Here is a 10,446-nt window from a genome sequence, read left to right on the forward strand (position 1 = left end):
ACCACCTATAACACCCTAGCAACCGCTTATAACACCCTAGCAACCGCCTATAACACCCTAGCAACTGCCTATAACACCCTAGCAACCGCCTATAACACTCTAGCAACTGCCTATAACACCCTAGCAACCGCCTATAACACCCTAGCAACCGCTTATAACACCCTAGCAACCGCCTATAACACCCTAGCAACCGCTTATAACACCCTAGCAACCGCTTATAACACCCTAGCAACCACTTATAACACCTTAGCAACCGCCTATAACACCCTAGCAACCGCTTATAACACCCTAGCAACCGCTTATAACACCCTAGCAACCGCTTATAACACCCTAGCAACCGCCTATAAAACCCTAGCAACCACCTAGCAACCGCCTATAACACCCTAGCAACCGCTTATAACACCCTAGCAACCACCTAGAAACACCCTAGCAACCACTTATAACACCCTAGCAACCGCCTATAACACCCTAGCAACCGCCTATAACACCCTAGCAACCGACTATAACACCCTAGCAACCACCTAAAATACCCTAGCAACCACTTAGAAACACGCTAGCAACCAGCTATAACACCCTAGCAACCACCTAACACCCTAGCAACCACCTAGAAACACCCTAGCAACCAGCTAGAAACACCCTAGCAACCACCTATAATACCCTAGCAACCACCTAGAAACACCCTAGCAACCACCTAGAAACACCCTAGCAACCAGCTATAACACCCTAGCAACCACCTAGAAACACCCTAGCAACCAGCTATAACACCCTAGCAACCACCTATTTTGTATCTTTTGAACCGTTTGTCATAGTATAGGCAATACAGAAACTCTCCCGTTGGCCGGCGGTGCACAGGCATCACCCACACTTTCACAATTTCCCCCGGCGGAATTGTCTAGTCTAATATATAATCTAAAGAAACGAAATGCTAAATATATGCAATATATAATCTAGTAATCCAATAGTCTAAATATAATCTAATATATAATCAAATATTCTAAATGCTAAATATATGCAATATATAATCTGATAATCCAATAGTCTAAATCTAATATATAATCTAAAAATGCTAGATGCTAAGATGCTAAATACATGCTCTGATGTAGTATACAGTATTGTCCTTTTATGTGGGACAGAAAACAGAAACACGGAAAACACTCTCATCACAGACAAGCTGGATGTGGCCAATTACTTAAACATTTTCTTTACAAACATAGCCACAACACTGGTTAATAAACTACCCTCCCACTCTGGGCATTTTGGGGTAGAACACATCCTAGCCTTCTACAAAAACCTAGGGGTCCGCAAAGATGAATTCAAACTCGAAATGGGAACAACAGATGAGGTGCTCAAAAAACTGAGCACCCTCCAACCTAACAAGGCCACTGGCCATGACAATATCCCCTCCAAATTCCTCAGAGACTCAGCAGCCACCATCACCCCAGTCATCACCCACATAATAAACCTCTCCATAAAACAGGGATACGTCCCCAAAGACCACAAAATTGTGAGAGTGACCCCCCTGCACAAAAATGGCAGCAAATTAGACCCAGGCAACTACCGCCCTGTTTCTATTCTTACCTCCATCTCGAAAGTTATGGAAAAAATAGTCTACGAGCAGGTCGAAAAGTACCTTGCGGAAAAAAAGCGAATCTACGAATTCCAATCTGGCTTCAGAACATCCCACTCCACTGACACATGCCTTCTCTATTTGAACGACCACATCAAACGAGAGGTGGACACGGGCAAATACTGCGGCATGGTCATGCTGGACCTACAAAAGGCTTTCGACACTGTTAATCACTCCATTCTGATTGATAAGCTTAAAGCAATTGGTTTTGATAGTTCATCAGTGAGCTGGATGCAATCCTACCTGGAGGGGAGAGAACAGATGGTGGAGGTGAACGGTACACTGCCCCCCCCCCCTCCCAGTGAGCTCTGGTGTTCCACGAGGAAGCATACTAGGACCTTTACTGTTCCTAATTTAGGCAAATGACATGTCATCAGCTTGTGACTGCTGGTGCTGGTCTCTGACAGGGACAAGTTGCAGGTAAAAGCCCTCAGCTCTGAACTCGGCAGAATCTGCACCTGGCTCGCTGATAACAAACTATCATTACACCTGGGTAAACAGAATCCATTCTCTTTGGATCAAATAACAAACTCAGCAAGGCCAATGGCTTCTCTGTTACAGTGGGTGACAATATTGTCACAAGGAAAGATGAAATTACCTACCTGGATTCCATCCTAGAGGCAAATCTTTCCTGTGACAAAATGGTCAACCAACGAACAAGATTCTTGTACCGGATCTCCTCTCTGGTATACAAGAATACCCTGAAGACTCTAACAGGAGCACTCATTCAAGGGTACTACGACTATGCTTGCACCTCAAAGGCCCTAAAAACAAGACTACAAACATCACAAAACAAACTGGTCAGACTACTGCTTGACCTTACTCCTAAAACCCACCTCACCCCTGTCCATTTTGACAACCAGGATGGCTTAGAGTAGACGACAGAGTACAGCAACTTGCAATGGGCCTGGTCTACAAGATACACTACACCACTAAGATACCCATGTGCATGTCAAAATACTTCCCAAAGGTCAGTGAATTCCACGACCACAACACTAGAGGGAGTTCCACAAATCATGTTCAACCCAGATTCGTCTCAAACAAGGGATTAAACACGTTTCGCAATTATGCCACAACAATGTGGAACGACCTACCCACAGCCGTAAAATAATGTGAATCCCTACCCTCCTTCAAAACCGCTCTCAAAGAGGTAATGTCCACCCCCCCCCCCCCCCAACCCCCCACCCACCCAACCCTGCCTCCAATGTACAGTTTCTTCCCTTTCGAATGTATATATATTATGATCTCTTTCTCTTAAACAGTACTGTATATTTGTATGTCTTGTATGTCATAAATGTCTTGATGAAACAGTACTGTATATTTGTATGTCATAAATGTCGTATAAATGTCGCATAAATGTAGGTCATGCTGTGATCTCTAGTTCCCTCTAGTGGATCGTTCAAGTCACTGCAGGCTCAATTTTCAATGCACTTCCATTAGAAAATAGTCACAGGGGTCGGCGGTCAGGTGGCGTAGCGGAGATTGCGCTCGTCACCAATGCAAGAGGCTGCGGTCTCGACTCCTGTAGTCAGCATTGCCTCTGGCTTGGGCTGATCGCTATACTACCCCGTTTGGCTGGGTTAGGGGGAGGGAAGTCACGGGTGGGGATTTGGCGTTGTGGACAGCGACGCCTACAGGTCGCGTGTATACTTTCCGCAACGGAGTTCGGTTTCCGGGTTCCTCTGATTGGCCGCGACCCCCACGTGACCGCTGCCGCTCTGCTGTGTGTTGTGTTGCAGCGCGCACCACAGCGGCAGAGGTCCCTGCCTTCCTCAATTTATATGCATGGAAGTATTGACTACGCCGTAACGAATCATTAAAAAAAATACCGTTAACGGGAATATGTTGTGCCTTTACACATATGTTGGATTATGTAATTGGTTTGTCATGACAAACAAATAAAAAAATCGCGATTTACCCGCTGGCTACAACAACACACAGTGACTGCATGTAGTCGCCCTCCTCAGAGGCAGGAATACTAAGCTCCCCCTTAAGCTCCAGGAGAGAGGAGAGAGGCTGAAAACCCGCAGTTCTTGCCCGACTGATGGGAGCCGAATCCCCGGATCCGATTTGTCTGATGAATACCCCCAAAACATGGAGGTCCCGAATGCATGGAAATATTGATTGCACCGTAACGAATCATTAAAAAAAGATACTGTTAACTGGAATATGTTGTGCCTTTACACATATGTTGGATTATGTAATTGGTTTGTCATGACAAACAAATAAAATATCGCATCGCCGGCTATCTCTGGCTTGCTCCAGCGGACTCTGCGGACTTTGCTGCGGCACTGCAGTTTTACCCTACTCCTTCCATTAGAAAACAGTCACAGGCTGAGCTATAAAAATTTAATATCTTCCATAGGCTCGCACGGGAGCGAGCATGCGTGAATCTGTCTGGAAATATTCAAGCGAATGCATATAGGCAAGGGCTACATCTTTGTAATGCACGTCCATTAGCGAATACGTCATGTGGCCAAGCTATAAAAGTTGAACTTTTTCCATGGGATCCCACGGGTGCGCACGCACCCCAAGAAAATCATTAAAATACTCATCTTGTTCATAAGAATAAGTCCTACAACTTTCTAATGCACTTGCCTGTCGAAATAGGCCCGCAAGCCAGTCAAATTAAATGTCAAAGTGTAGGCCTAGGTCATGCTGTGATCTCTAGTTCCCTCTAGTGGATCGTTCAAGTCACTGCAGGCTCAGCTTTATAATGCACTTCCATTAGAAAAATAGTCACAGGGCTGAGCAATAAAAATCTAATATTTTCCATAGGCTCCCACGGGAGCGGGCATGCGTGGATCTGTCTGGAAATATTCAAGCGGATGGATATAGGCAAGGGCTACAGCTTTTTAATGCACTTCCATTAGCGAATACATCATGGGGCCAAGCTATAAAAGTTGAACGTTTTCCGTGGGGTCCCACAGGTGCGCACGTGCCCCAAAAAAAACATTAAAATACTCATCTTGTTCATAAGAATAAGTCCTACAACTTTCTAATGCACTTGCCCGTCAGAATAGGCCCGCAAGCCAGTCAAATTAAATGTCAAAGTGTAGGCCTAGGTCATGCTGTGATCTCTAGTTCCCTCTAGTGGATCGTTCAAGTCACTGCAGGCTCAACCTTCAAATGCACTTCCATTAGAAAATAGTCACAGGGCTGAGCTATAAAAATCGAATATTTTCCATAGGCTCCCACGGGAGCGGGCATGCGCGGATCTGTCTGGAAATATTCAAGCGGGTGCATATAGGCAAGGGCTACAGCTTTGTAATGCACGTCCATTAGCGAATACATCATGGGGCCAAGCTATAAACGTTTTACATTTTCCGTGGGGTCCCACGGGTGCGCACATGCCCCAAAAAATCATTAAAATACTCATCTTGTTCAGAAAAATAGGTCCTACAACTTTCTAATGCACTTGCCCGTCGAAATAGGCCAGCAAGCCAGTCAAATTAAATGTCAAAGTGTAGGCCTAGGTCATGCTGTGATCTCTAGTTCCCTCTAGTGGATCGTTCAAGTCACTGCAGGCTCAACTTTCTAATGCACTTCCATTAGAATAGTCACAGGGCTCAAGACCCCTACACTCTGCATCTTCTAACTACACACCCTCAAGACCCCTATGCTCTGCATCTTCTAACTACACACCCTCAAGACCCCTACACTCTGCATCTTCTAACTACACACCCTCAAGACCCCTACACTCTGCATCTTCTAACTACAGTACACACCCTCAAGACCCCTACACTCTGCATCTTCTAACTACACACACCCTCAAGACCCCTACGCTCTGCATCTTCTAACTACACACCCTCAAGACCCCTACGCTCTGCATTTTCTAACTACACACCCTCAAGACCCCTACGCTCTGCATCTTCTAACTGCACACCCTCAAGACCCCTACGCTCTGCATCTTCTAACTACAGACCCTCAAGACCCCTACGCTCTGCATATTCTAACTACACACCCTCAAGACCCCTACGCTCTGCATATTCTAACCACACACCCTCAAGACCCCTACGCTCTGCATATTCTAACTACACACCCTCAAGACCTCTATGCTATGCAGCTTCTAACTACACACCCTCAAGACCCCTACGCTCTGCATCTTCTAACTACACACCCTTAAGACCCCTACGCTCTGCATCTTCTAACTACACACCCTCAAGACCCCTACGCTCTGCATCTTCTAACTACACACCCTCAAGACCCCTATGCTCTGCATCTTCTAACTACACACCCTCAAGACCCCTACACTCTGCATCTTCTAACTACACACCCTCAAGACCCCTACACTCTGCATCTTCTAACTACAGTACACACCCTCAAGACCCCTACACTCTGCATCTTCTAACTACACACACCCTCAAGACCCCTACGCTCTGCATCTTCTAACTACACACCCTCAAGACCCCTACGCTCTGCATTTTCTAACTACACACCCTCAAGACCCCTACGCTCTGCATCTTCTAACTGCACACCCTCAAGACCCCTACGCTCTGCATCTTCTAACTACAGACCCTCAAGACCCCTACGCTCTGCATATTCTAACTACACACCCTCAAGACCCCTACGCTCTGCATATTCTAACTACACACCCTCAAGACCCCTACGCTCTGCATATTCTAACTACACACCCTCAAGACCTCTACACTATGCAGCTTCTAACTACACACCCTTAAGACCCCTACGCTCTGCATCTTCTAACTACACACCCTCAAGACACCTACGCTCTGCATCTTCTAACTACACACCCTCAAGACCCCTACACTCTGCATCCTCTAACTACACACCCTCAAGACCCCTCCGCTCTACATCTTCTAACTACACACCCTCAAGACCCCTACGCTCTGCATCTTCTAACTACACACCCTCAAGACCCCTACGCTCTGCATCTTCTAACTACACACCCTCAAGACCCCTACGCTCTGCATCTTCTAACTACACACCCTCAAGACCCCTACGCTCTGCATCTTCTAACTACACACCCTGAAGACCCCTACGCTATGCATCTTCTAACTACACACCCTCAAGACCCCTACGCTCTGCATCTGCTAACTACACACCCTCAAGACCCCTACACTCTGCATCTTCTAACTACACACCCTCAAGTCCCCTACGCTCTGCATCTTCTAACTACACACCCTCAAGACCCCCTACGCTCTGCATCTTCTAACTACACACCCTCAAGACCATACGCTCTGCATCTTCTAACTACACACCCTCAAGACCCCTACGCTCTGCATCTTCTAACTACACAGCCTCAAGACCCCTACGCTCTGCATCTTCTAACTACACACCCTCAAGACCCCTACGCTCTGCATCTTCTAACTACACACCCTCAAGACCCCCTACGCTCTGCATCTTCTAACTACACACCCTCAAGACCATACGCTCTGCATCTTCTAACTACACACCCTCAAGACCTCTATGATCTGCATCTTCTACACACCCTCAAGACCCCTACGCTCTGCATCTTCTAACTACACACCCTCAAGACCCCTACGCTCTGCATCTTCTAACTACACACCCTCAAGACCCCTACGCTCCTCGGTAGAAAACAGGTGGAGTTTTCTGAATGTGTCTCTAGTGGCTCGGTAGCCATGGAAACGCTGGCTCTACTGTATAGTGTTAAAGGGGACATGCATTGCTATTCCTAGCACTATTTGGGCAACTTTACACAATTCCTGTGAGTCTATTGAACACATCAGAAAGGTTTAAAAAAAAAAAAAAAAAAAAAATGCATTGTTTTATATCTCTAATGAAGTAGGCCTACTCAAAAGCCTCATTTTCCAGCCTCAGGATATCAGGCTGTTATTGGATGGGCTCTGCCCATAAGCGCTTTGAGTGAGAGTCACCCACAGTCTGCGACTGGCAGACAGAGAGAGAGAGAGAGAGAGAGAGAGAGAGAGAGAGAGAGAGAGAGAGAGAGAGAGAGAGAGAGAGAGAGAGGGGGGAGAGGGAGGGAGGGAGAGAGAGAGGGACACAGAGCATAAAGTTATCTCTCCATTGCTTCCCCCGCGCGGTCCAGGTTGTGTGTGTAAATGCGTGTGTTGTGTTTGTGTTTCACACACTCCTGCACCACGGCCCCTCTCTCTCTCTCTCTCTCTCTCTCTCTCTCTCTCTCTCTCTCTCTCTCTCTCTCTCTCTCTCTCTCTCTCTCTCTCTCTACCAGGGAGAAGCCCTGCGCGTCAAATGCGTGTGTGTTTGTGTTTCACACCCTCCTGCACCCGGTCCCTCTCTCTCTCTCTCTCCCTCTCTATCTCTCTCTCTCCCTCTCTCTCGCTCGCTCGTTCTCTCTGCCTCGCTCTGTTTGAGGAAGTGAAGATATTTCTACTCGCTCTGCTGTCGCTGTCAACCATAGAGGGGGCGTTAGTTATGCAAATCAGTACCCTATTCACGTCAGCAATACCGTCAAATCAGAACAGCTTAGTTGAGTGAGGGAGGATCTCGTGAACTCGAGACTAGACTGATGAGTCAATATGATAATTAACGACACAGACCACATTGATATAATCCCCAATTGCTATAGAAAACATGCTAAACACTGGAAAAGGCTATTTATAATGCATGTCCCCTTTAAGCTCAGGTTAGGGGAGACAGTAGGATGTTGTTCCAGGAGCTTCCTCGAGGGGGCAGTATGTGTAAACAAACGCACAGAGGATGATGTAAGGAGTGAGAGGGAATCATTGTTACATCAATGAATGTAAGTCAATGTAATTTACCCACATTTCATATAAACATAAATCATTTCAGTGTCGGGAAGGAGAGGCTCCTCTCAGTGTTTAAAACCAACAGGAGCTGTGGAGGGTCAGAGGTTAGAGGTCAGAGGTGAGAGGTGAGAGGTCAGAGGTGGGTCTGAAAGCACTGCCTGGTCGTTTGCTGCAGTTCTTCACTAGGTACAACTGTGTGCAGAGTTTCTCCAGTGGAGCTGTTGTTCCCGGAGGTTCCTCAAGGGGGCGACATGTACACATGACTGGAGCCATGGAGCCAGGACCAGCGACAGGTGTGTGTGTGTGTGTGTGTGTGTGTGTGTGTGTGTGTGTGTGTGTGTGTGTGTGTGTGTGTGTGTGTGTGTGTGTGTGTGTGTGTGTGTGTGTGTGTGTGTGTGTGTGTGTGTGTGTGTGTGTGTGTGTGTGTGTGTGTGTGTGTGTGTGTGTGTGTGTGTGTGTGTGTGTGTGTGTGTGTGTGTGTAGGTGTGTCTGTGTGTGTGTGTGTGTGGTGTGTGCGTGTGTGTGTGTGTGTGTACATGCGTGTACTTGAAGACTCCACACTCACTAAACCCAATGACCATTTTGCATGTTCTGTTACGGAATTACCCCATAATTCATATAAACAAGCGAGTGTGTGTGTGTGTGTGTGTGTGTGTGTGTGTGTGTGTGTGTGTGTGTGTGTGTGTGTGTGTGTGTGTGTGTGTGTGTGTGTGTGTGTGTGTCTCTCAAGGAGAGTGGAGTCAGTAGCAGGATAAAGGGTCTAATAGCCAGAGTGGATTTACTGCTGTCTAATTGCATAAAGTGGTTAACCCTTATCCTGCTGTTTCTGTTGCGCTCTCTCTCTCTCCTCTCTCTCTCTCTCTCTCTCTCTCTCTCTCTCTCTCTCTCTCTCTCTCTCTCTCTCTCTCTCTCTCTCTCACCCTCTCTCTCTCAACCCTCTCTCTCTCAATCGCCTTTCTCTCTCTTCTCTCTCTCCACACACAACACACCTGTCTCTCTCTCTCCCTCCCTCTCTCTCTCTCTCTCTCTCTCTCTCTCTCTCTCTCTCTCTCTCTCTCTTCTCACTCATCTCATGGTAAATTGTGTTTCCTGTCTCCAGCAGATGCCCTTATCTTCTGCACCTCCTTCAGATTGTGTTCATCGCTCCTTCTCCCCTCCTTCTCCCTCCCTCCATCCACTCCTTAATTCACTTAACCTGCGTGTGTGTGTGTGTGTCTGTTGTGTATGCACCCATGTGTGTGTGTGTTGGAGGTGGGAGGGGTTAAAACACACTGATCAATACAGAAGATGAGGATCTCCATGTGCCCCCCCCCCCCCCACGCCCATGTCCTTGTCTCGTGTCTGCCATTGTCTAGGACACGGACACACACACACACACACCACACACGCACAGACACACAGACACACACACACACACACACAACACAACAGACACACACACACACACGCACACACGCACAGACACACACACACACACACGCACTCACACACACACACACACACACACACACACACACACACACACACACACACACACACACACACACACACACACAACACACACACACACACACACACACACACACACACATACACTCCCCTTCCATATTTATTCAGTTTACCGTAACAGTGACTCAGCCTGACTGGAAGTCTGTAAACTAGGTACTGCAGAGAGACACACACACACACACACACACACACACACACACACACACACACACATATATATATATATATGCACACACAGGGGTAGAGAGGTAGGAGAGATTTTTATTTATTTTACTTGCCAATGCGCGACCCCACTGTCACCTACCCGCGACCCCAATTGGGTCGCGACCCGTAGTTTGAGAACCACTGGTCTAGTGTCAGGTACCGCCCGCCCCTTCCTGTAGAGTCTGCTGAGTGCCCGCCCCTTCCTGTAGAGTCTGCTGAGCGCCCAATGATGACTACAGCTGAGGGCTGTCACTCATTAAGGGGCGGGTGGATAAACCCACTGACTCTGTGCAGTATGCGTTATCTTTTTTCCTAGCCGCATTTCTATCAAGACGCTCCTCCGATTGGCCGACGCCTGTTTCTACACTGGTTAAAGCTTAGGCACTCTTTCGAAGT

Source organism: Notolepis coatsorum, assembly GCF_963971535.1.
Source record: "Notolepis coatsorum genome assembly, chromosome: 17".
In the NCBI taxonomy this organism is placed as follows: Eukaryota; Metazoa; Chordata; class Actinopteri; order Aulopiformes; family Paralepididae; genus Notolepis; species Notolepis coatsorum.